At 44.4% G+C, this 27,884-nt stretch overlaps 1 long non-coding RNA gene across 9 annotated transcripts; it reads right to left on the reverse strand.

Moving 5' to 3' along the window:
* Positions 1-529: 529 nt before the first annotated feature.
* LOC125513243 lies at positions 530-6,276 on the reverse strand. 9 transcript variants are annotated; one of them, XR_007285816.1, is made up of 11 exons: positions 6,120-6,275; positions 5,639-5,852; positions 5,366-5,487; positions 4,210-4,365; positions 3,654-4,112; positions 2,332-2,420; positions 2,084-2,159; positions 1,967-2,011; positions 1,725-1,881; positions 1,558-1,631; positions 530-1,090 (listed from the first exon to the last, which is right to left on the reverse strand). It is a non-coding gene; the product is annotated as an uncharacterized LOC125513243 (long non-coding RNA). The 9 variants fall into 9 exon arrangements; XR_007285814.1 differs by having other exon boundaries at positions 2,084-3,788; positions 4,010-4,112; positions 6,120-6,276; XR_007285812.1 differs by having other exon boundaries at positions 2,084-3,788; positions 3,958-4,112; positions 6,120-6,276.
* Positions 6,277-27,884: the final 21,608 nt, after the last annotated feature.

Genomic DNA, 27,884 nt, shown 5'->3' on the forward strand with positions numbered 1-27,884 from the left:
TTCATGCATAGATTGAGTGTATGTGTGATTGTCCTTATGTAATACAATTTGTGCTATGCTCCTGCCTATATAACACAAGAGTTTTGTACAGCACCAAAATTTCTCTTGTCTTGTGCTCAACTCTGCTTATAAAACCTTGTGAAGAAGAAAGGTCAGTGAACAAGCACTTCTTTGTTATCATCCAGGTGCTCAACTGACGGCTGTAGTAAAAATAAAACTGTTAGAAGACCACAAAGATAAGCATATATGTGTGGCTGTTTAAATGGTACCAGGGAGCTAGGCAAGATCAGGAGGGGTAAAAAGGAAAGTGTGATGTTAGCAGGCCTTTTACAAAAACAAATCAAGTTTCCGTGCGCTGAACAGATATTTAAAGAAGGCCAAAAAGAACCTCGAACGATCTGCTGGAAGAGTGAACCGACAGGCAGAGACATCATGCTTATCTTGCAAGGTGAATCAGTAAAGAAGGACTTTTAGTTTTAGATTAGCAAGCCTAGCAGCAAACACAAGACATAAGAAAGCGCACACAGTATAACAAGAACGAAAAGACTTAGATTAAGCAGCATGGCCCAGCGGCATTTACAGAAGGTTGAAATTGTCATAAGGAGGGAGATAAGTCAGAAAGGGCCGATGGTGATATTTACAACGCATAGTACTTGATTTGTTCGAGGACCTAAATAGAGGAATTATCATGACAGTGGCCCGACATAGTTATGCGAGTGTCAAAGCCTTGTCTTACAAAGTTGCACAAAATAAACCTGGTGCACGCCCAAAAGTGTGCTGAGTTGACGATCTTCAGACCCGATGGCCAGACCGTTGCTGTGACGCAGCAGAGCTGAGAAGCTCTTTTCGGCAAAACACCCTTCTAACGGTGAATTTCGCTTGATAAGCAAGCAGAACATAGAAGATATCCTGAGAAAGAAGAGGATTCAGAGTTATCATCATATTGCGACATATCATCTGGCATGCCTGTAGGAAAAATGGAACTCAAGAAGCGCCAGTTGCACCGTATGTACATATCTAGCCTAGTCCATGGAAGAACTACTGCTTCGCTTTCTTTGGAGCGCCAGCTGGCTTGACAGCAGTGTTTGTCCTGAATGTCGTTCATTAGTAAAAAGAAGAATTATAGAGTGTAATAAAAAAACAAGGACATAAGCATTAGGCACATCATATAGAAGACAACATAAACAAGCAGAAGACCAGCTGAATCTTATCGCAGAGCAAGTTCAATCATGTGGCTAATTAGTGTGCATGTATGAAGCAAATTATTTTGCATGCAGCAGCAAGGATTGTCTGTACATGGAACAAGAAATAAGAACACATATTACATCTTGAAGGTAGAAGGATGTTTTATTGAGCCTCGGATAAGTTTGAAAACAGCAGTGATAGAAAAGAAAGTCTGGTCAAATGGCATTGCATGCATCAGTGAAGAAAACATTACTGAGATCTATAGAGAAGGATGCTTTTGATTTTAAAGAAGGCATGGTAAAGTAAAAACAACAGGCATGACACCACATCGCATGCTGAGGCAGCTGAATGTAACTGGCCATGAGTCTTTACCTCTTGAAATTAGTGTGGTCAGGAAGGTTGTTCTTTGGATCTTCAGTAGCTATAAGCTCAGTTTCTTGACTGACCTGTTTAATTTGGTGCCATCAAATATTACTGCATATGAAGCATGGTTTGTACAGAAGAGGAAAGGTATTCAGGTATAAAACAAAGGCACGAACATTTGGCACAGATGTAGCTTCAACAACATTTCCACCAGGAGCACCTTGTTCAGCCTGGCTAGCCACCTTGGCAGCAGAGGCAGAGAGTTCAGTGTCCTTAGGCTTTGAGGGCTCAGTAAAAAGTTTGCGGCGAGCACATTTTGGGCATGGTGATTTGCTGTTTTAAAAGGGGAAAAAATCAGTTCTAAGCAAAGAAAAATAATTTTTCAGAATGCACGACAGGACAATGGCAAGGTTGATACCTGGGTGTGCCCTTTTCCTTTGAATGCAGATATAGGAGTGTTCATCTGCCAAACAAACAGTCCAGGAATTAAACGACTGAAAGGGAATTTCAAAGCGGGAATCAGCAGCGGATATACCTCATCAAGAGGCAGCACGACAAGTGCGAGTGGCGGCAGTTGATGTCCGATGGTATGAGAAGAGTGGGCTCAAGAACTACGAACGGAACCAGTCGTTTAATATGTACAATTGATCCAACGTCCAGAGGAAAAAGTTGACAAGATACAGCATGATCAGTAGAATTCTCAAGAAATAAAGGAAGTTGCTCTGGCTGTCATTTAGCTTAACTTGAAGACAACAATGCGCTAATGACCATATTATAATATACCAGCACGATCCATCTAGCCGGCGCCGGCGAGATTTAAATTTGGAATTCTAAGCAAAGAAGTGGACCATCCTCAGCAACATGGAAACTCCCTTTTCAGTTCAAAAATACATAGTAAGTACAATGCCATTTGGAATTAAAGAAATTTTTAAATAAATAAATTTTCCTTTCATAATTTCTTTGTATAATAATTGCAAGTAATAATTCCAAATTTTAGTATACTCGGAAAGTCAATTTGATGGCAGCATCAATATTAAAGCCTTAAGATTTGAGGAAACTAAACTACATATCATGCAGTGCAAAAGGAATTAGTGGCATCTAATAAAGAATAACACTTAGATATAGACTCGGAGATGGTAGTAGTTAGTCAAAATGAAGCACGACCTGTCTAGATTTAAAAATGCCTAACTTCAGACTTTTTTATGTGGTACTGCTAGTTCTCAGGTGTCCCAATAACTCGAAAAAATCGACACTAATCTCTTGCTGATACCACACACGAGCCTTTGTTGCTGGTACAAGAGCTCAGGAGCAAGGAGAGCAGGCACACATGCTTGCTGGAGCTCCTTGGCAGAGTAGCACAAACTCACGGAAAAACTCAAGGAAGATAAAGATATTACAAGAAAGTGATGCTTGTTCCCAGTGAGCAATAAAAGATCTTATTTCAAATATTATAGGTAGAATGGAAACATCACAAAGCAAATGCAAATATGAGATGGTTAACTAAATTTGATGTTTCACTATTCTCGTTGGATAAAATGGCAATCCATAGAAACAAGGCATGATCATCCAAAACACTTAAATGTTGAAGAACATGAACTGAGATACATCATACATGCAACACCTCGATGTAATTGTGGTCTTAGATTTCGCTCAACTAAAAGTGCTGGTATTATTATCTTTACCACATATTGGTCAGGGTTAAAACATTGTAAATCCTTATATATTAACTATTATATTAACTCAAGCTGTGATGGTAGAGGAACATTTGGATATTTACTGCAGGCTTCTCATTCTATCAGAATTCAGAAAGCCTAGTCCAGTTAATGGATCTTCAAGTATAGATCACAACCACTTCAAACCCATAGCAACCTCATAAATATAACACGTACACACATGAGAAAGAAGCACCTATAGGAGGACCAAAGTATTCAACGTTCAAAAGCTAGAGAAAAAAATGCAGTTGTTCTTCTTCGCCAAAATCAGTTACAGAAGACATAAGTCCTTAACATGATCCAACCACAATTTCCACTTATAATGAATTCACTTACACCATTTCATAGGACTCAAAAAGCAAAAATTAGAAGATATAGTCAGTAGATGGTTACCTCAGCAGATGTAAAAAACCTTCACCACCAAGCAGGTCATCTCATAGATCAATCGAGTACATCATACCCTAACAACTCTTTTTGGAAAATATCCTCATAAACCGACACTTTATCTTGTAGAGTAGGCAATCCATGCTAGGGAAAATTAGAGAATGGCGAAGGTCATCTATTAGTACAACCTTGAAAGCATAATTCTATACTAAATCACACATAAGCTTACTACAATATCAGAACTTTTATTCATAAAAAAGTTGCATATTAATCGAGAGATCCACCTTAGTGTAATCTGAACTTATTTTCTCACCTCGGGTATGTACACCCACATACAAAAGAGCAAAAAATTGGAGCCAACTCACAAGGAAGGCTCGAATCAGCATAAGGGAGCGGGTGGATCCTCTTTCTCCCGCCGCCAACGAAAGAAGGGACAAGCATGTGCTGCTTCGTCGGGATGTCTTCGACCTACAGGGCGCACCACAATAAGCAATTGAGCATGCATCAATGCAAATAGGTGGAGGCAGAGCACCCCAGTGGCAGTGTGAGATTTGCGGGTACTTACCATCTGGCCGTGGGTGACGAGGTAAACATTGAGGTCGGGCAGAAATGATGCGGCACGCCATCGAGGTCAGTGCCGCACACGGTCAGTCATCCTTGTGAACGTTTCTCTTAAGTAAATGAGCATTTCACCTCATAGTATCAGCATCTCTCTTAAGTCCTGAAATGACATTTCACCTCATAATATCAGGTAATTAGAAGATTAAGTAAACGAGCATTTCACCTCATAATATCAACATCTTATCTTATGTCCTGAAATGACATTTCACGTGTATTCAAGTAGCTCTTCATGATTCACGTGTTCACACAGATATGATGAATTACTGGAGTTGGACATATTTCCCTATGTACAGGGCTTAATAATGTGTGCATCACAATTAGTTTTTCACCTCGCAAATATATGCCTATATGAGAATACACACCTTGGAAAATATTTCCAAAAAAATAAGAACTGCTAGCAAAAGGCTATCTGTTTTTGCTTAAGAAATGGTTTCTTAAGTTTCTGCGGTATTGCCTAGGTAAACAAACACTGCATAAGCACTTCCCAATTGCAAGGGGTAAGCACAGTCAGAGTGTGAAGCCCAACCAAAAGGATTTAACATGGTAACTACAGTTTCGCCAAAATATCTTCATGAAGAACACGTTTAGTTTCAAATATCCACAAGAATCTATCGGAGGCATAGCCATGTATGGTGTGACAGTAAGGAACATCTCCAACTCAATTAGTTGATTAGTTCTCGAAATAAAATTAGGCAGCGGTTCTGAAGAACATACTGCCAGTAGGGCAGTTCATTCAAAGAATTCAGCCACCTCAGGAGTATAAAGGTAACAGATGGCGACAATCCAAAAGGCCATGTAACACAAGAAAGGGGTCTACTGCACACATATGTACTAATTTGGCAAACAAAGAAAAAGAGTGAGATCTATTAAGGAACAAAAAGCCTAATGTATTAATTTGGCAAACAAAGAAAGGGGTCTACCGCACGCACATATACTAATGTATTGATTTTATTCCTGGCCTCTGCGACATCATTTTTTTCCTCAAAAAGACTGTCCAGCTCCATTCTTGGAACTATGGCTCAAACCACTATTTTGGAAAAAGAATACCAGCTTAGGCTTTGAAAAACAGTATAACGACACAGCAAAATATTAATATTTACCATCAAAGACGTCTGACTGAATTTGTTGTTGGGGGGTCTCCAACTCGTAGAATGCATCATCTGGATTTTCCTTAACAACCCGGTATTGGAACTATACAAATCAGCTGAACAAACACATTATCCTGCAGGGAAAAAGACGTCATCGATTGTTTCAGCAAGTACAAAAACAAGCAAAGATGTCGTTGCGCCGCCGCAGCTTGCACGTCGCCTCGTCCGGCCATGAGGGCGTACGTGACAATGAGAGAGGATGGAGGCGAGGACGCCGGGGCGGACCTTGAGAGTGAACGAACGATAGCGCGAGGGCCGGACAGATCCGGCCGTCTCTGCGGCCCATGCTTCTCCAGCCGGGGACGACGACGAAGGTGCCATGGACCACCACTGCGGCTCGAGCTCCTCCTGGGTCGCTGCTGCACGCGTGGAGAGGGAGGCGGGGGAGGAGGCGGACTTGCGCCAATCCGAGAGGAGCAGGGGATAGGAGGAGCCGTTCCTATGGACAGCATTAGCAAATACATGGACATCTGCATCAGCTTTAGCATGCCATTAAATTAAACAAAGGTTCTAAATTAACTTCCAAACCAATGTAGCGTTGCAGATTTACACACAAAATCTAAACCATTTATCCATCACCCAAATTAGGAGCCAGTAACAACAATATAACCAACAAACTAATCACACAAATTAGAAGGGTAAACTAATAAAAGTTAGAGATATGCAGACATGGAAGAAAAAGAAAACAAATAAAAGAGGATCTTACCAGGAGTTTAAGTCCTTGATTTGGCTGTGTAGATGCCAATGTAGAGAGGGGCATTGCCTGCTCTACTTCTTGCTCCAACCCACTTCTTGTGACGCCCACGCCTTATCCTCCTAGCGTCATGTTCCCACCTCCACCTTCCATCTCTTCTTCTCAAAGCAGGCAAGCGAGCTACTGCTGGAATATCGGGGGATGCAGTGATGCAGCAACACAAGGAGGAGGGATTTCTCCTGCTGCCCTTGCCATTTTCGCCTCCCCACCGGCTGCACCTGGGAGTTGGCCATCGTCATCTTCCACCAGCTGAATGGAGGTGGTCGCTGGGCGAGGGCTCGTCCATGGCAGCAAAGAAGGGGCGTCGACAGCGTGGATCCGTCCTGATTCGTCCCCCTCTGTTCATCAAAAAGAGAATACATAAGAAAGAGAAGGAGAGAAATCTGGAAGAAGGGATTGGAGAAGAGAGAATACCATAGAGACGACGTTGGCACACCCACACCGGCAGGGTCCCCGGGCGTGTCGTTGACGGAGCCGTGTGGATCTGGGCCGGCCGGATCCAGTGGATAGCTCTCCGCATGCTCGCGCTGGAGCTCGCCCTCGCCCACAGTCGTGTGGTGCAGCTGCGACCCCGGCTCCTCCTGTTGAGCACGGAGGCAGAGGAAGAGGCGGCGCAGCAGTAAAGGAGATGAGACGGCCGAGCTGAAGGGGAGAATCAGGGGGAGAGGAGGGGAGCCGGCGGCAGCAAGATGGGACGAGGAGACACGGGAGGAGGAGGTGGTGGAGGCGGAGGAGATGAGGCGGCCGAGAGGGAGGGGGAGCGGCGGCGGCGGCGACACGGAGAAGAGGAGCGGGATGAGGGAGAGAAGGGAGATATTTTCACGGAAGAGAGAATGGCTGCCCAATCCTGATCGCTGCAGTCCACCCCAATCACGCGCTCCCACTCCACGCTGTACGCCCTGCCACCCACGTTCGCCACTGCGGCCCCCTTTTGGATGATCGACACGCACACGCGTGACACCAGTTGTAGTAGCCGCTGAGACGGTGGCCCCGCGCACAAGGGTGGCCCAGCTGTCATATGCTCTAGCTCGAGTGGCGAACGTACAGAAAAATGAACGCTCATATGTTTGACAGCAGGGTAAAAACCAGCAAGCAGGTACAAAACAGGGTAGAACGATCGGACCAGATTCAAAACAGAGTTCAATGGCCTCAGATGGGCGGGTAGCATAGCGGTATTTATATGTTCAATGATGCCATATGTTCTTGTTGTTTCCTAGTGATCCGTGCCTATTTTGAGGATGATCAGTAAGGATGTTTTGTTAATCTTGTAGTGATCTATCCATCCAAGTCTTTGTTTGCAATTATGGAGCACCCTAGCTTGAGTCAATCGAGCTCTACTTTTGCTACTTTGTGAATCTGGGCAGATTGTCAACTTGTTTGCAATTTTGCCGATGATGTTGTCGTTGATCCGTGCATGCTATGCTATTGTTCTTGCAATGTCTAGCTTGCATTTTGTGCCTTCTTGACGGGTGTATGCTTGTCTTGCCATGACTTGCTCTGTAGTGAGTGCATCGAGCTCGTAAACATGCCTACTTGAGCTATATTTCAGCTTGCTCCAATTTTCACTAAGTATGAAAACTGATTATGTTTTTGCTATGTTCACATGCTTGTAATTGTATTTTCTGATCCCTTTTGGCTCAAGGTCACTAAGGGACTTTTGTTAAGCTATTTGAGTAGCTCCATGCCATGCTTTACTTTGCCATGTTCAGGTCCTGTAGCATGTAGTTTTGTTGCTCCGGAGAGTGCTACCTGATCTGAAATTCCAGACAAGTGTTAATTTCACTAAGTCTGAGATATGTTTTCCATATGCATTTTTGCCATGCTTGTTTGAACCTGTTAGTGGATGAATTGGCCGTAGCTCAGTGCTAGACTTTTGTTAAGCAGCTTGAATGCATCCCTGCCATGTATTTTTTTTCATGTTTGGTTACTGTAGCATGTTCATCTCATTGCATTTAGTTGGCTACTTGCTGTTTATCGCAGACCGGTGCCATATTTGAATCGCTTGCCATTTCCAAACCGTAACTCCGATTCCGGCGTTCTTTATATCGTTTTCAAGCGATTTCATCTCATCTTTCCAGTGGCACACTTGGATTTCCAAGTTGAGGCCAGGTTCATGCATTTCCTGTCATATCTTACATTTTGCATCCCGCATCGCATCCCGCATAGCATATCATCTTTGCATTGTGTTGTTTGAGTTTGCACGTGGTTGATTGTGCCCTTGTTGCTTGTTTGTCTTGTTTGGGTAGAGCCGGGAGACGAGTTCACTAACGAGGAGCCCGTTGAGTTTGCTTTCGAGGATCTAGTCAACTCTGACAACGGTGCAGGCAAGATGATCATACCCTCGAAATCACTACTATCTTTGCTATGCTAGTTTGCTCGCTCTTTTGCTATGCCATTGCTACGATGCCTACCACTTGCTTTCAAGCCTCCCAAATTGCCATGTCAAACCTCTAACCCACCATTGTCCTAGCAAACCGTTGATTGGCTATGTTACCGCTTTGCTCAGCCCCTCTTATAGCGTTGCTAGTTGCAGGTGAAGATTGAAGGCTGTTCCTTGATGGAACATTTATTTACTTGTTGGGATATCATTATATTATCTGGTTATCTTAATGCATCTATATACTTGGTAAAGGGTGGAAGGCTCGGCCTCTCGCCTAGTGTTTTGTTCCACTCTTGCCGCCCTAGTTTCCGTCATATCGGTGTTATGTTCCCGGATTTTGCGTTCCTTACGCGGTTGGGTTATAATGGGAACCCCTTGATAGTTCGCCTTGATTAAAGCTTTTCCAACAATGCCCAACATTGGTTTTACCATTCGCCACCTAGCCTCTTTTTCCCTTGGGTTACCGGAGCCCAAGGGTCATCTTATTTTAACCCCCCCCCCCCCGGGCCAGTGCTCCCTCTGAGTGTTGGTCCGAACTGAGCTTCATGCGGGGCCACCTCGGGGAAACTTGAGGGTTGGTTTTACTCGTAGCTAGTCTCATCGGAGTGTGCCCTGAGAAAGAGATATGTGCAGCTCCTATCGGGATTTGTCGGCACATTCGGGCGGTGTTGCTGGTCTTGTTTTAACCTGTCGAAGTGTCTTGAGTAACCGAGATACCGAGTCTGATCGGAACGTCTCGGGAGGAGGTCTATTCCTTCGTTGACCGTGAGAGCTTGTCATGGGCTAAGTTGGGACTCCCCTGCAGGGACTAAACTTTCGAAAGCCGTGCCCGCGGTTATGGGAAAATGGGAATTTGTTAATGTCCGGTTGTAGATAACTTGAACCTTAATTAATTAAAATGAATCAACTGAGTGTGTTACCGTGATGGCCTCTTCTCGGCGGAGTCCGGGAAGTGGACACGGTGTTGGAGTAATGTTTGCGCAGGTTTCTCCCTAGTTTCTCGCTCGCGCTTTGCCTCCTCTTCTCGCTCTCTTTTGCGAATAAGTTAGCCACCATACTTGCTAGTCGCTTGCTACATCTCCACTCATTATTTACCTTGCCTTACCTATAATCTTAAATAGTCTTGATCGCGAGGGTGCGAGATTGCTGAGTCCCTGTGGCTCACAGATTACTATTACACCAGATGCAGGGCCTGATGATTCCGCTCCAGGAGACGCGTTTGAGCTCAAGTGGGAGTTCGACGAAGACTCTCAACGTTACTATGTTTCCTTTCCCGATGATCAGTAGTGGTGCCCAGTTGGGGTGAATGGGACCGTGTCGCATGTTGGGTTCTCTTTTATTTTGGCGCCGTAGTCGGGCCATGAGTGTTTGGATGATGTAATGTTATTTATGTACTTGATTGACGTGGCGAGTGTAAGCCAACTATGTTATCTCCCCTTTTATTATCATATTCCATGGGATGTTGTGAAGATTGCTCGACATATGCCTTCAATGCGATTATGCCTCTAAGTCGTGCCTCGACACGTGGGAGATATAGTCGCATCGAGGGTGTTACACCGACGCGTCCCAAAGCCCAGAGTGCGGCCAACGCAGCCAGAGCGCGTGCACAGACGTGCTAACGACGCGGTCACCACTGTGCTCGGCATGGAGGGGATGCAAGAGACTACTGTGACATGTCTGGTGATTAGTCCCTGCATCATAGAGGCCGAGGGAGGTGATGGATTAACAAAATAAGCTCTGAGGTGAAGTGCGGCATCGAGCAAAGTTTGCTATATATATCAAACTTGGCCGTGCACTGCTGATCAACAGGGAACAGATCGGGGTAAATGGTGTTGTCTAGGGTGATTAACAAAGGAAGGACTATGATCCTAGAGGTTTTTGAGGAGAAAAGGACCAAGGATTAATATAGTTGCTTTGCAACTGACCAAAATGGTCCAGAAAAGAGATCATGACGGTTCAGTCACATAGAGTAACCATTTGAGCTCAAATTTGTCACGGCCTAAGGATTTGGACATATGAATATGCTGTAAAAATTTCATACCAATTGGGCATGCCAAAATGGTACTTTCTTCACAAACATCCTTTCTGTCCAGAAACTTAGGAAATTTCTAGAGGAATATTGGCTTGATGAATTGATTCCAAAATTGGCGGAGAGAGGTTTTATGGTCATGAGAATGCTCTGGTAAATTTTCAGCCAAAGTGAAGCAAGATAAAATATACTTATTTCACAACCTGAAAATATTGACAGAATCAAAGATTTAATCATGTGCTCACATAGATGATTGGATGGGTATGAAAATTGTAGGAGTGTGATGATATGAGCACATAAAGGATTGTGCAAAATTTCAACTCATTTGGATAACCCTAGCTAGCACTTCCTTCACAAAGCCTACTGTGTGACAGAAACTTTGAATATTCACTGAGGAATATCCACTAGGCAAATAAAGTTAAATTTTGGCATGACGCAATGATTTGGATGTGGAAGCATGCCCAAAAAGTTTGGGATCAAACAAGATGAGATAAATGCCACTTCCTTCGCGGAATGCCTTCTAGGACAGAATAGAAAAAGGAATACTGGGGAATTATTTTTGAACTGGCCAAGGAAATGTTTGGGCATATTTGAGCAACATATGACCCAAAGAAATTATGAGAATTATTTGGGAAAATTTTAGGATGGACATAAATTTAGGTTGCTTCACAACCTAAGGCACTTGAGGTTATTCTTTTAATAGAAAAGGAATTTCCCCAAGAAAAAGAATTATGGAGTTGGGCTAGAATGGATATGGCATAATCTTGGAATGAGTTTGAGGATGATGAGTCACTTGGGAGAGGAAATGATGATGATCTCCTAGTTTGCAAGGCCACAAAACTACTCGAAAAAGAGAAACAGATCAAAAATCAAAGGAAAAAGAAAAGGGCAAAAAACCAGGCTGTTACAAACCTCCCCCCTTAAAGAAATCTCGTGTTAGGACCCCGATCCGAAGTCACACCGATCTAGCATGTAACACATTATATCCCTTTGCGGCCTCTCGCATGGTATTCCCACGGGTGCCACCTTACCTGTCCCGGGACCATTTGCGCCTTTTGGCTCACGTATATGATAGTGGAGCTAGCATGCATATGACAAAGAACCCGGGCCGACATGACTAGTCATACACCCAAGGAGGCCCTAACTTATAAGGACAGGCATACATGACCCAGCAACGAACGTGTCGATCATCAACGTATGAACCCCAAGTCGTAGCAAGCTACAAGGACTTAAACGAACAACGCGTGACATTTCCCCAAAGGGACAGACACAGGAACGAAGAAGGACACATGCCGGCCAGCCAAAGTGTTCCGGAGCAGTAGCAAGCTACCACGGCTTAGTGGAAGCACTAGGAGACATTTCTAGGTAAGAGAGGCTAGCAAGAATTAAAAAACTAGGTTGTTGGATCCCACACATACCAAGCATTTCAAATCATACACATAATATGCTCGATATGTGCAAATACAACATGGCATCACAACATAACTCTACAACTCAAGGTATTATTCAATAGGCTCCGAGGAGCCAAGTATTACAAACACGGGTCTGATGACCCAGTATACAGAGCATACAGGCAACAGAAGCATAACATGTCTGAGTACAGACAACTACAAATGAAAAGGGCTGAGAAGCCTGACTATCTACAAGACCCTCCCAAGGTACAAGCTCGAAGCTGAGGTTACAAGCTAAATGTCGGAGTCCACGCGGAACTACTAGTGAGACTGAAGTCTCTCTGCAAAAACATAAATTAAGGAAACGTGAGTACAAATGTACCCAACAAGACTTACATCAGAAGTAGCTACATATGCATCAGTATCATTAAAGGGGTGGTGGAGTTTCACTGCAGCAAGCCAGCTTTGACTCGGTGGCTATCCTAAACTATGACTGCAAGTAACTCTTTTGAGGTGGCGCACACGAGTCCACATATTCACCATATCAATACACCACTATGGATCCGCTCCTGTCTCCCTACGAGAAGGCCATCCATAGCACTCATGCTTATCTTGCGCATTTTAGAGTGTACACTTTCACTTGTCTATGAACTGTATAGGAAACCCAGAGGTCCTTTACCGCGGACGTGGCTATTCGAATAGATCATTTATAACCCTGCAGGGGTGTACTTCTTCACACATGTTTCCACCACTTAGCATCTGCACACGACATGTGCTCGGCAGACTTCAAGCGAAAGCCGACGTGGGTGTAGACGATGACTTGACTAACCACACAAGTCCCTAGTCCAGGTTTATCGCCTATTCATGTTCCATCCGAAGGGAGTCCGGACGAGGTTTCCACATAAGGCCCCGAACAATGTGTGCAGGGTTCCCGAGGCACCAAATGGGCGTCCCGGTACACCGTGCCACATGCCTACCGCATCACAGCCCACCCATCGGGTCAGCGCTGCGCACGGCCTCCAGCATACTGCAAACACCAGAAACTACTTGCAACTCCTGGACAGAGGACAGGAGGGTTAATAAGCCGAGCGGGGTCATATTTCAGGGCCCAATGTGTGATTGTAGATGTTCATGGATCACAAACACAGAACTCAGTTCCTGAGGACGACTTCAATGAGACAACCCACCATGTACTCCTACATGGCCTCTCGCTGCTACCTTTACCAAATCGTGTTCACACACTTAGCTCTCAACAGTAGGACATGTTCACCACGAGGAAAGGGGTTCAACTACTGCAGCATGTAATAGTTGAACCGTTGTTGTCCTAATGCAGTAAAAGAGAGCAGGAGCGAGAGAGTGGGATTGTATCGGAATGAACAAGGGGGTTTTGCTTGCCTGGCACTTCTGAAGATAGTATAGTTCTTCATCATGTCATCGATCTCATCGTCGGAACCACGTCTACTGAGGGGGGACAATTACCGGCAACAGAGAGAAAACACAATCAATGCAATGCACAACATGATGCATGATCATTACATGGCAACATGCTGTGATTTGAGCTAATGCAACTAGAACAGAAGGGTTTGAGCTTATTTGAACCAGGGGTTCAAATTCAAACTCAAGTTATGAACTCATATAATCCATTATCATGTTTTGATCTAAACAACAGGGTTAAGTTTCTTTATCATGCATGACACCAGTATAGAAGGATAGATTGGATTTTTATGATAATTTTTCATATATAACTTATTTCATTTCAAGTTGCGGTTGATTTTATATGATTTTTAGAAGTTTTAGGCATTTTTTGAAATAAATTAATCATTTATGATTTATTTAAAACTCTAGAAAACAATTACTGCATCAGCATTACGTCAGGCTGAGGTCAGCAGGTCAACTGGCCCGGTCTAGGTCAAACCTCACATGCGGGTCCTACCTGTGATTGACACGGTGCCTAAACAGTGATTAATTAAACCTAAAAAACTAATTAACACGCACTAGGGCCCACTGTCAGTGGCATAGTGTTAAACCAACAAGGTAATTAGCCTAAACTAATCACTGCCACGTCGGCAATCGTCGGAGTTAGGCTAGCGACGACCAAAAACGTGGCGGAGGTCGTCGGGATTTCGATACGGCCCATGGTTTGAGGCGGGGTTTGGCTCTACGGCTGCGGCGCGATGAGTCGCATCGGGTGGTGGCCGTGGGCGGTGCCGGGGCGGACGGAAACAGCAACGGTGGAGAGCGAGGCGGCGACCGGAGCTCGGGTGGGTGCGGGGTTAGCGCTACGGCTTGCAAACGACCTGGCTGTCATGCTAGTTTTGCTCTATGGGTCGTTGCGAGTGCAACGGACACACGCGCGGGACCAATTGGTCACCGGGGCTCCGCCGGCGATGAGCCCATGCGACGGCGGCTACGGTAAGCAAGGGGGCGACGGCTATGATGACCAAACGGAGGTGGGGTTATGGGGAAATGAACGGGGGCTCACCACGGTCACGAAGAGATGCTCGGCGAGCTCGGGGGAGGCCGTACGACGACGAATCTGATTGTGGCGATCCATGTCACCAAAGAGGAAGATAATGCCAAGGGCAGCTCTGCAGGGTGTTCCGGCTTGCGTGGGCTAGCAAAGAGCTCTAGGATGATGAGGTGGAGCCTTTGGGCACAGCGGCAGGGTGAGGGAGGCCGATGAGTGCGGTGGTAGTGAGCGGCGGCGACGGATGCATTCGGGTCCGAGGTGCGGAGCGAGAGAGAGGTGGGGAACGGGGACGAGAGCGAGAAGGTGGGGCTTGGGGACGTGTGTGGCATCCCTAGCCAGCTCCAGGCGGTCGGCAGCAAGGCAGGAGGAGGCGTGGCACCTTGCGCGCGCGTGCGCTGTCCCGCCTCTGCCTACTGGTAGAGGTTAGGGATGACTAGCACTAGGCCAGGTGGGCTGGGCCAGCACATATGAGGCCCAGATGGGTTTCTCTCTCTCTCCTTTATTCTGTTTTAGTTTTCTATTTTATTCTTCTGTTTTGAATTAGTAAAAGTACTAATTCATTTCCAAAAATCCTGAAATAACTTGTGGGCACATTTTGAATTATTTCCAACAGCCCTCCAATCATTTCATAAGAATTTGAGCATTTAAAATATTTATAGAATTTAAATGCCCCAATTTAAAAACAATATGGATTAATTCAAAAATCCAGAATGACCTAGAAAAATGTGCACCATTTCTGGTAGAGGTTCTGTACCAATTCAAAAATGATGAACTTTTCTGAAGGGCATTTTGGGTTCATTGATAGAGATTTTATTTGAACCTATTGAATTCTGGTGCTAGGGTTTGATAAATCCCCATTTCAAGTTTAAAAGAAATTTAGACATGATGCAACAACCAAGCTAGTACAAGTGCATAGCAAGGCCAGGGATGTTACAACTCACCCCACTAAACAAGAATCTCATCATGAGATTCAAGACGTGAGGTAGGAAGGCAGAGGGGACACAAAACTAACACAATCTTCTCAATCCAATTGCACTTCATAGGAACGTTGATTCCTTGCTTCATCTTCATCTTGACATCTTCGCTTTCCAGATCTTCATCCAATCACAATGAGGACAAAAAGAAACTCTACAGGAATCGATCTCCTCGAAGATCGAGCACTCAAGATCAACTCATGGAGTGAAACATAAGAACATCTCTTGAGCTGAGGCATAAAACACACATCAGGAGCAATGAAAAGAAGCAGAAGACAAGGGTTCAATTTGGTAGGCAACAATTCCACGCTTGAGTATGATGGTGCATGGTTCAAAGTAGCGAGGAGATAATTGTCATGATTCTATGACGGGGCACCTTAGAAGAGGTGGCTCGTAGAATTATTCCCTTAAGTGGCAAAAAGAATTACTTTTGATGCATAGATCATTGAAACTCTCAATACCATCCTAAGGAAAATCATAATCGATCATTTGAAGGAATTCGAAAGAATGGCATACTCAGTTTGGAAAGGACACTAGAGTTATAAAACAACTCAGCAAACGGAAGGCACATTCCAAATGATACCGAGGATATAACCTAGTGTCTGAGTGTGCTTTCAAGAACTTGAGCATCTCCATACTCATCAAGGTCTTACCAACATCTGTGTCGAGTATCTTGGCAACACATCATACTACTATGATGAATAGTGAAGGACGATGCAGATCCAAAGGAAGACAACACTTTCTCATATTTGTCCTTAGCAACGCCAAGGAACAAAACCTAGATGATCGACCGAGAGGCATTTAGCACTCCGCTTCTAATGTTCTCCTTGATGTTCTAGGTGCCACGATCATGCTTAAAAGCATCAACATGGTCATCAAGTAAGGGTCGGACTTCGGGAGCACAAAGGATGCATGAGGAATCAACTTCTAAAATAAGTTATAGGGAATCCTCATGGAGAATATGACCAAATTATTCAATCAAGATACTACAATAATAGATCTTCCAGCTAGGTGAGTCGGCCAAAACATCAACCTTGCCGGAACCTACATCATAGATCTTGCAATGGTTCCAACCATCATACCTGCCTGAGATTCAGATCCGCTCGGTAACATGATATTTCAAACATCATGTCTAGAAAAGAAAGTTTGCAACACAACCCGATGAGATGACATTGTGAGATTCTCGGGAAATGGACTATGGTAGTATGCTCCAAAACATGAGCTGGTTCTGCTACACACATGTGAACACGCTATTCCAGACAAGCATGACCACATAGTAGTATTATAATAAAACACCACAGAGTCCTGGTTGGGAACCATGATTGCAGAGAGCGACGTCCTTGCATAAGTCATATGATTAGCTCTTAAGAAGGAACTTCTTCTCCTTGAAGAAATTAGTCAGTGGATTGGTGTACTAGGAGATACATATGGAATGGAGGTAGCGTGCCTGTCAAACCGTAGCATACTTCACACATGCATGACTAACTTGGGATGGTACCAGAGGAAACAAAAACAATCTTTCTCGAACTCACAGCAGCAACTTGCATCAAATGCACGTGAATCAAAGAAAGTCACTTCTTTCATCCAACATATGCTTCATGAACGGGACATGAAGATAATGCTTTTAGAAGTTTCCAACACTAGCTGGATGTTCAACATGAATCATGGGGGAGATAAAAATGTTGCTGATGGGCTCAACAACAATCCATCCAGGATTAAATTGACCAGACCCAAAAGATATAACAGTGTATTCTCGAGGAATCACCACGAGTAAGACAACATTACGAACATTGTTGATTCCGAATTGATTTGACGATAGCCCACACTCAAATCAAAGTATTGGTTAAGACAATAAATCCAATAACTGAACACAGAGGTCAATCGATGAAGATATCATCTTTCTTCAACACACACACACACAAAAGATATCCCTTAGGGATGAACTAATTCAGGTAAGCTTTTATATTCCAATTCTCCAAGTTGTTGTTTAGCTTAGCCAACTAGCTCAGGGTATCCGACATAGATTCTTGGAGAAAGGGTGGTTTACAAGAAAACCAACTTGATCACGAGCTCAACATAACAGTCAGGGGACAACCTGGTGATACTTGCGAGAAGATATTCGGAAAATCACAAACCACCGATATGTTACTAAGCTCGAGAGCAATCTTGTTTTTCAGGGCAAGACGATATGATCAATAGAGCAAGGAATTAACATAGTCCAAACTCATTGACCGAAGGGTGCACCAAGAAAATGGACTAGGTAACACAATCAATCTTAGAATAGTTATCCAATAACCAACACACTAAGAATGATATTAATGTCCATTAACTACCAAGCAACAAAGTTGCTAGGAGTATTGATTTCACACGTCATAGTTCACTTGTCGGCATTCCGGTCACAACAACACGGAGACCAACGAATGAATAATGATGGCGAGAAGTATCACTGCACCAAGAATTCATAAGATGGTGTGCAATTCCTATGACATTATTGACATGAAGAGGGTAATACTCCAGGGTAGAACAGAACAAAAGCTGGATTGGCTTTTTGATCTACGGAATACAACTGCTTTGACCCAATCCTAGAAATGGACAAGGTATTGGAGTTTGTTTCTCCTAGTCATTCCAGAATAGAATGGCTCGATGGACTACAAGAAGTTTAGACTTCAACGGACACGGATGCACTACTACTCCTGACTATCAATTGATACAAAGAGGTCAGAATACAACTAAAGAGAGACAACTCAAAGGAACATATGGTTTCCTGAGTTGTGGATGCATAGATTAGTATGTCGAGTAAAGCTCAACATTTCTTCGAATAACCCATGCACAACGGTAGAACTGGCAGATTCACAATATAACGGAGAACTCATCAAGAGCACTTTGATTGCGATCTTTTGGTTCAAAAGAACTTCTACCATATGCAGTTCATGGTATTTTGAACAAGGGAATACCATGGACCTCGAGGACTATCGCAAAGGTTACTAATATCCTAAAGGAACTAGCAAACACTACCACCATGAATGCGTAGGGTGAATCTCCGGTTCAAGAACCCGCAAATGGAATGCCTACTAACTAAATGGCATCATGGGATGCTTTCGAGAATGATAGCTAGAATCATCACACTGGGAACACAAAACATGGCTAGATTACTAGGTGACTCCCTAAGACACCTAGGGTCATAATCGATTAGTTAGTGTGGTTAATCTGAGTACCTCAATGCATATGTCGAGGCAATAGAGTACCTCAACACACTAGTTAGTGTGGTTAATCTGACCCAAAGGAACATCGGGAGCATGGAGGAATGATTTTCAAGTGCATCAGACTACTTAGAAACCTGGGATGACTCGGACACCAAAACAGTTGTAAATGCGCAAAAGTTTTGAGACATCGTGCAAAATGGTGACATAACCGCTCAAAATAACAATATCAAGGTTCTGAGGCCAGCTATGAACACACGGAAGTAGCGAGCACTGAACTGAGGCTTGAATCCAACAATCATTTAAGTCTACGAATTAGTAACATGTGATCCTGATAGAAAGATGAGAAGCCTAGTTCTTAATCCCCTAATAAAAGAGGAGGGTGACTCGGATCAGAAGGCATAAGGTAAAGGAGTAAAAAGAGCCTTATGTTCCTTTCCACAATCAATTCCCTTATGTAACTACAGCATTTCTAGACTCAACTTCGACCAGTTTGGCTTGCTAATCCTATAGGCAGTCAGGCTCTGATACCAAAGCTGTCAGGACCCCGATCCTAAGTCACATCGATCTACCATGTAACATATCATATACCTTTGCGGCCTCACGTACGGTATTCCCACAGGTTCCACCTTAACTGGCCTGGGACCATTTGCGCCTTTTGGCTCACGTATATGATAGTGCCGCTAGCATCCATATGACAAAGAACCCGGGCCGACATGACTAGTCGTAAACCCAAGGTGGCGCTAACTTACAGGGACATGCATACATGACCCAGCAACGAACGTGTCAATCATCAACGTATGAACCCAAGTTGTAGCAAGCTACAAGGACTTAAACGAACAACGCGTGACATTTCCCCGAAGGGACAGACACAGCAACGAAGAAGGACACATGCCGGCCAGCCAAAGTGTTCCGGAGTAGTAGCAAGCTACCAAGGCTCAGTGGAAGCACTAGGAGACATTTCCTGGTAAGAGAGGCTACCAAGAATAGACAACTAGGTTGTCGGATCCCACACATACCAAGCATTTCAAATCATACACACAATATGCTCGATATATGCAAATACAACATGGCATCACAACATAACTCTATGACTCAAAGTATTATTCAATAGGCTCCGAGGAGCCAAGTATTACAAACACGGGTCTGATGACCCAGCATACAAAGCATATAGGCAACGGAAGCATAACATGTCTGAGTACAGACAACTACAAATGAAAAGGGCTGAGAAGCCTGACTATCTACAAGACCCTCCCAAGGTACGAGCTCGAAGCTGAGGTTACAAGCTAAACGTCGAAGTCCACGCAGAACTACTAGTGAGACTGAAGTCTCTCTGCAAAAACATAAATTAAGCAAACGTGAGTACAAATGTACCTAGCAAGACTTACATCAGAAGTAGCTACATATGCATCAATATCGATAAAGGGGTGGTGGAGTTTGACTGCAGCAAGCCAGCTTTGACTCGGTGGCTATCCTGAACTATGACTGCAAGTAACTCTTTTGAGGTGGCGCACACGAGTCCACATATTCACCATATCAATACACCACTATGGATCCGCTCCTGTCTCCCTACAACAAGGCCATCCATAGCACTCACGCTTATCTTGTGCATTTTAGAGTATACACTTTCACTTGTCTATGAACTATATAGGCAACCCAGAGGTCCTTTACCACGAACGCAGCTATTCGAATAGATCATTTATAACCCTGCAGGGGTGTACTTCTTCACACATGTTTCCACCACTTAGCGTCTGCACATGACATGTGCTCGGCAGACTTCAAGCGAAAGCCGACGTGGGTGTAGAATTCGACTTGAATAACCACACAAGTCCCTAGTCCAGGCTTATCGCCTATTCAAGTTCCATCCGAAGGGAGTCCGGCCGAGGTTTCCACTTAAGGCCCCGAACGATGTGTGCAGGGTTCCTGAGGCACCAAACGGGCGTCACGATACACCATGCCATGTACCTACTATTGGAAATATGCCCTAGAGGCAATAATAAAATGGTTATTATTATATTTCCTTGTTCATGATAATTGTATATTGTTCATTCTATAATTGTATTAACCGGAAACCGTAATACATGTGTGAATACATAGATCGTAATATGTCCCTAGTAAGCCTCTAGTTGACTAGCTCGTTGATCAATAGATAGTCGTGGTTTCCTGACCATGGATATTGGATGTCGTTGATAACGGGATCACATCATTGGGAGAATGATGTGATGGACAAGACCCAATCTTAAGCGTAGCACAAGATTGTGTAGTTCGTTTGCTAAAACTTTTCTAATGTCAAGTATCATTTCCTTAGACCATGAGACTGTGCAACTCCCGGATACCGTAGGAATGCTTTGGGTGTACCAAACGTCACAACGTAACTGGGTGACTATAAAGGTGCACTACAGGTATCTCTGAAAGAGTCTGTTGGGTTGGCACGAATCGAGACTGGGATTTCTCACTCCGTATGACGGAGAGGTATCTCTGGGCCCACTCGGTAATGCATCATCATAATAGCTCAATGTGACTAAGGAGTTGGCCACGGGATCATGCATTATGAAACGAGTAAAGATACTTGCCGGTAACAAGATTGAACGAGGTATAGAGATACCGACGATCGAATCTCGAGCAAGTAACATACCGATAGACAAAGGGAATTGCATACGGGATTGATTGAATCCTCGACATCGTGGTTCATCCGATGGTATCATCGTGGAACATGTGGGGGCAAATATGGGTATCTAGATCCCGCTATTGGTTATTGGCCGGAGAGATGTCTCGGTCATGTCTGCACGGTTCCCGAACCCGTAGGGTCTACACACTTAAGGTTCGGTGACACTAAAGTTGTTATGGGAAATAGTATGTGGTTACCGAAGGTTGTTCGGAGTCCCTGATGAGATCTCGGACGTGACAAGGAGTTCCAGAATGGTCCGGAGGTGAAGATCGATATATTGGACGAAGGGAATTGGAGTTTGGAATTGTTCCGGGGGTACCGGGTGACGACCAGCGTGTCCGGAAGGGGTTCCGGAGGCCTCGGCAAGCGTTGGGGGGCCTTATGGGCCAAGGGGAGGGGGCACATCATCCCACTAAGATGCTGAGCGCCCCTCGCACACCACCTCATGTAACCTGGAGAGATGGGGGCGCCTCCCCTAGGGCAGCCACCCCTCCCGGCTTGGGGGGCAAGTTTCCTAGGGGTGGGGCGCCAAACCCATCTAGGGTTTCCCCTATGGCCGCCGCCCCACCCCTAGGGAACCCTAGGGTGCCTCCTCCACCCCCTTTCCCCTATATATAGTAACACTACTAGGGAAAAACTTATACACAGAACTTTAGCAGTAGCGCGGGTCAAAGAAGCACACTGGTGCTAAGTAGCAGTAGCGCGCCTATGCAAACCGTGCTGTAGATAAAGTTTTAGTAGTAGCGCGTCTTGTTCTAAACATGTTACTACTAAAATTCCCACGGCTTAGCCGATAGGCTACACATAGTAGTAGCGACCTATATCGAACCGCGCTACCGCTACTTTCTTCATAGCAGCGCATTTTAATCTAAAATCGCTACTACTAAAGGATATAGAATTAAATGGAAAGCACATAGAAAGGTAATTGAAAATGAAAGAAATAGAATAAGGTGAAAGGAAAAAAATAAAATGTGAAGAAAACTAAATGAAAAAGGGGAAAAAGTGAAAGGAGTAGCAGTAGCGTGTATCCCAGAACGCGTTGTAGCTAACGTAGCAGTAGCGCGCTTTCTAGAACGCGCTACTGCTACTTCTGACTTAACCATGTGGTTCATCCTTCCGCACGGCCACTTCCCCCAAATCCAGCTCTCCACTCTCGCCACCGCTGTCGGCCGTCGGCCGCCGCGCGCTCTCCGCACACCCTCTACGCCGCCCCCGACCCCAGATTCAACGCCGCCCCCGCCCCCGACCTCAACGCCGCCCCGGACACCGACCCCGACCTCGATGCCGCCATCCGCCGCGCGCTTGAGCCCCGACCCTGACCTCGGCGCCGCCTGCCCCTCCCTCGTCACAGGCACCCGAGGTGAGCACGCCTGCTCCTCCCTCTCCCCTACCTCTGGCTAGGGTTTCTTTATATTTTAGTTGCATCAAATTAGTTAGGGTTCATGTAAGGGTGGAAACAAATCGGATGCGGATGCGGCTCAAATGAGTTAGGGTTCATGTAAGCGTGGAAATGAATCAAATTTCTAAGATGAATCATAAAACGAGTAAAATTTGACCACTTATTTCACTTTATAGTTGGATAATTGGAATATCCGCTACCACTTTCCACCCCTAGCTTCATCAAATTAGATGGTAATTAGGGCAGTAGTTCCTAGGTACTAATTAGTTAGTAAGAACTAGGTACTAATTAGGTACTAGTTTATTTTTATTTATAGTAGGTTTATTTTTAATAAGAACTAGTTGAATTAACAGAACTAGTTAATAAGAACTTGTTGCTATTTTTTTAGTTAAAGCAATTTTTCCCGCATCGACGTGTACGATGCCTATCCCGCATCCTCGTCGTCGAGTCGGCGGAGGACGACACCTGCTTGACCAGATGGGCCATGTCCGGGACTGGGCTCCACCGAGGTGGTACTGGGAGGCGGTACCTACCGGGGGGCGCAGGTTGGTGAGGAGCCAGCCTGTCGTTGACCCGAACCTTCTTTGATGGCGGTCGCGTGGGCCAGTGACGGTCCAGAGGCTCGAGGACCCCGCAGAGGTGGTGCGTCACCGTGTCAGTGAGGAGGACGCGCACGTCCGTCGCTACTTGTTTGCGTTGGAGCACAGGTTCTCCAATACCTGTCAGGTTCTCCAATACCTGTCAGGTTCTCCAGGGATCTCACTGGAGCTATGATCTCACTGGATCTCTGATTCCTTTGAGTCCTATAAGATATTTTGAAATGTATATCTTATGTTCCTCAAATAGGATATGTGCTTGCCCAAGTGGCCGGTCATGTTTGCAGGTTACACCTCCGAGTGGCCTATGTTTTGCCGGAGTATTGATTCATTTCCGTTCTGGCAAATTTCAGGGGCTTGATATGTCCTATTTTAGCAAAGGTCATGCCGGATTTTTCCATGAATTTTGGCATGACTTGTGCCAGAAGATGTAGGAAATATCGAGTGCCCTGGATTTGTGTGTTGAGTATCCTGGTAGTTGTCTTTGATTGATTTTCAATTAATGTTTTAACTATGAACATAGGAAATGTCTGACGACGAAAATGATTTCGGTATTTGCAAATACTGCGAATACAAGCGCGGCCTGTGCGACGGAATCTTCCTAGATGATGATAGGCGCTTCAGCATCAAGCTGGACGAGAACTTTGAAGTGGATACAGTAAGTCACAACGACAAGTCTTTTTTCGTAATTAAGCATGACATTTGCTTCATTTGCTTCAACTTATAATTTAAGCATGACATTAAGCATGACAAGTCTTTTTTTACTATTCTACTAGCGTATCCCCTGCCATGCAAGAGTTTTTGTATTGGATAAGATAGGTTTCAGTCGTACTATGGAGGAAAAGAAAGTTTACTTGAAGACCGAGCTTGGTTATATTTTCCACGCAAAATTATACAATTCAGACGACTACACCTATTTTGGATGCAAAACATGGCTGGCACTATGCAAGACTTATGCATTTGAGCCTGATATGGTTATCATCTTTGATATTCGTCTGGAAGATGATATTGAAGGTAATACCGACATCTAGGTCGATGTGCAGACGCCTCCAGTTATACCATTATGTAAGTTTCTCAACCATATTTATGTCTTTGATATTGTTTATTCAAAAATAGTTGACAACTAATTTGTATTGTCAGCTTATTTGGGTGCAAGCAAACATGTCCAGCGCTTGGTAGACAGGACCTACTACTGTCCCGAGGCTGAACTAAACTGCAAGGAGCTAAGTCATTATGTTTCATGGCTTGAGGATCTTGATACTGTCAAGACAAATTTTCTTCCTGCATTTAGAAATGTTAGTACTGAAAATGTGCGACCAATAGTGTTCGTAATGAACTATGGTCACATATATTTAGGAAGGATGGTAAGATTTTTACTATTTGTCCTCAGTGCATCTTTTCCATACATTATTTTTGAAGCTAAACTTCATTGCTAAGTATGTTACCATACGATGTTCTTCAACAGGGACTCCCGATGAATGTTGTGCCTTATGGGATCGAGACTAAAGGTACCATAAGTATTATTAGCTTACGGCCAAGATATCCTACAGATTACTTTAGTGCATTCAAGATTAGCGACGGATACTTAATAGTGCAAGACTGGACCAAATGTGTGATGGAGAAGCGCAGAGAAGTACTAGGGGCAGCAAACAGATGTGCTACCCACGATTAGGAGACAGGTTCATCTGCATGCTCCAACTTGATCAAGGAGGAGAGCTACACATGTTTTATGTTATTTTACCTAAGAGAGAGCAGCAGGAGTGATTAGCTAGCTAGAAATGAGTTGGAGGATGATGATGTGCTACACTATTACTATGATGATAAAATAGCTAGTGTTGGTGGTAATGACTATGATGATTATTATTAGCTAGTGTTAGTGGTGATTAAATAAATACTATTGGTGGTAATGACTATGATGATGATTAAATAGCTTGTGCTGGCGCATTAGATTCAAGTGGAGGCAACATGTGGTGCACGTCGAAAGTACTACTAGTCCAAACTGATCAAGTTTGGATTAGTAGTATACTTTTGACATGCACCACATATTGCCTCCACTTGAACCTAATCCAACTTCATTTGACACACTGTTATGGACATAATGATGTAAAGCTCATAACTGGTATTGTATCAATATTTGTACGATGGCGCATAAATACACTAAAAATAAAAAATAAAAAAAGAATACTAGTAGCGATGGAGAGAAAACACGCTGCCAGTAGTTACATTAGCAGTAGTGTGGGAGTGAACAAACGCTGCAGCTATTTGTCCTAGCAGTAGCGCGTGCGGGTACGCGTTACTGCTAAGCAATAGCTGTAGCACCTTATTAGTAGCGCGCCTACCCGCGCTACTAGTGAGCACAAAACCAGCGCTACTGCTAGGGTTTTCCCTAGTAGTGTAAGGGAGAGAGAGGGCAGCCGCACCCTTCCCCTAGCGCAGCCCCTCCCCCTCCTACACCTCCTCCTCCTCTGTAGCGCTTGGCCAAGCCCTGCCGGAGAATCACAAGCTCCATCACCACCACGCCGTCATGCTGCCGGAGCTTTCCCTCAACTTCTCCTCTCCCCTTTCTGGATCAAGAAGCAGGAGACGTCCCCGTGTTATACGTGTGTTGAACGCGGAGGCACCGTTGTTCGGCGCTTAGATCGGAATCGACCACGATCTGAATCGTTGCGTGTACGACTCCACCAACCGCGTTCTTGTAATGCTTCTGCTTAGCGATCTTCAAGGGTATGAAGATGCACCCCTCTCTCTCATTGCTAGTATCTCCTAGATTGATCTTGGTGACACATAGGAAAGTTTTTGAATTATTGCTACGTTCCCCAACAGTGGCATCATGAGCTAGGTCTATGCGTAGATTCTATGCACGAGTAGAACACAAAGTAGTTGTGGGCGATGATTTGTTCAATTTGCTTTCCGTTACTAGTCTTATCTTGATCCGACAGCATTGTCAGATGAAGCGGCCCGGACCGACCTTACATGTACGCTTACGTGAGACTGGTTCCACCGACTGACATGCAATTGATGCATAAGGTGGCTGGCGGGTGTCTGTCTCTCCCACTCTAGTCGGATCGGATTGGATGAAAAGGGTCCTTATGAAGGGTAAATAGCAATTGGCATATCATCGTTGTGGTTTTGCGTAGGTAAGAAACATTCTTGCTAGAAACCCATAGCAGCCACGTAAAACATGCAACAACAATTAGATGACGTCTAACTTGTTTTTGCAGGGTATGCTATGTGATGTGATATGGCTAAAAGGATTTGATGAATGATATATGTGATGTATGAGATTGATCATGTTCTTGTAATAGGAATCATGACTTGCATGTCGATGAGTACAACAACCGGCAGGAGCCATAGGAGTTGTCTTAATTTATTTATGACATGCGTGTCAATGTAAACACCACATAATTACTTTACTTTATTGCTAACCGTTAGCCATAGTACTGGAAGTAATAGTTGGCGAGGCAACTTCATGAAGATATGATGATGGAGATCATGGTGTCATGCCGGTGACGATGGTGTTCATGGCGCGCCTCGAAGATGGAGATCAAAGGCGCAAGATGATATTGACCATATCATGTCACTTTATGATTTGCATGTGTTGTTTGTCAAGTTTACATCTTATTTGCTTAGAACGACGGTAGCATAAATTAGAAGTTCCCTCACTAAAATTTCAAGAATGTGTTCCCCCTAACTGTGCATCGTTGCGAAGGCTCGTTGTTTCGAAGCACCATGTGATGATCGGGTGTGATAGATTCTAATGTTCGAATACAACGGGTGTAAGCCAGATTTACACATGCAAAACACTTAGGTTGTAACATCCCAAATTTTCAATTTGGAATGTTATACATTAGATCATCATGCATATCATATTTTCTTGCATTTTGGTCGATCCTAGAAATTTCACGCAACTCAAGGACCTTCGGAGAGAGTTGGAGATTTCGTTATTTTCATATTTGAGAGTTTTCTCAAATTTGAAAAGAGGATCATTTGATTTATTTATTTCATCTTCAATTATTTTTTCCAATATCAAAAATATAAGAGAGGGAATAATATGACTTTCCCAAATTTAGGAAAAATGAAGATTTAATGAATAAATCCAATTTTAGTTTTGCCGGAGTTTTGTTTGCTTTTTATTTGGATAGGGAAAAATGCGTGTTTTCAAAAATTGCATTTTAGGCCCGGAGAAAAGTTCATTTTTGTTCGACTCATTTTTAGGAGTCGGGGAAAATTTACTTTAGAGATTTTGGAGTTCGTTTAGATTTTCTTTCTTTTGTTTTTCTGCGCGCGTAACCAATTTAAAAAAAAGAGCAGAGCCCCGCCTGGGCCAAAGGCCCAGCCAGCGCGCGCGCCAGGCGCAGCGCCAGGCCACCGCCTCCCTCGCTCTAGGCCGAGTCCCAGAGGGACTCTAGGCCGGTTAGCCCCCCCCCTTTTCCTTGTTTTGTTTTCCCTCTTTTGCTTGCCCCCTACCCCAAGTAATCCCCCCCCACCTATATAAATACACCCCAAACCCCCCCTCTCCTCACATCAATACCAAGCCCCTCTCCTCCTTAGCCGCGCCCCACCCCGCGCCCCTCACCCGCCGCCCCCGCCCTATAGCCGCCGTCGCCGCC

Source organism: Triticum urartu, chromosome 6 (genome assembly GCF_003073215.2).
Source record: "Triticum urartu cultivar G1812 chromosome 6, Tu2.1, whole genome shotgun sequence".
NCBI lineage: Eukaryota > Viridiplantae > Streptophyta > Magnoliopsida > Poales > Poaceae > Triticum > Triticum urartu.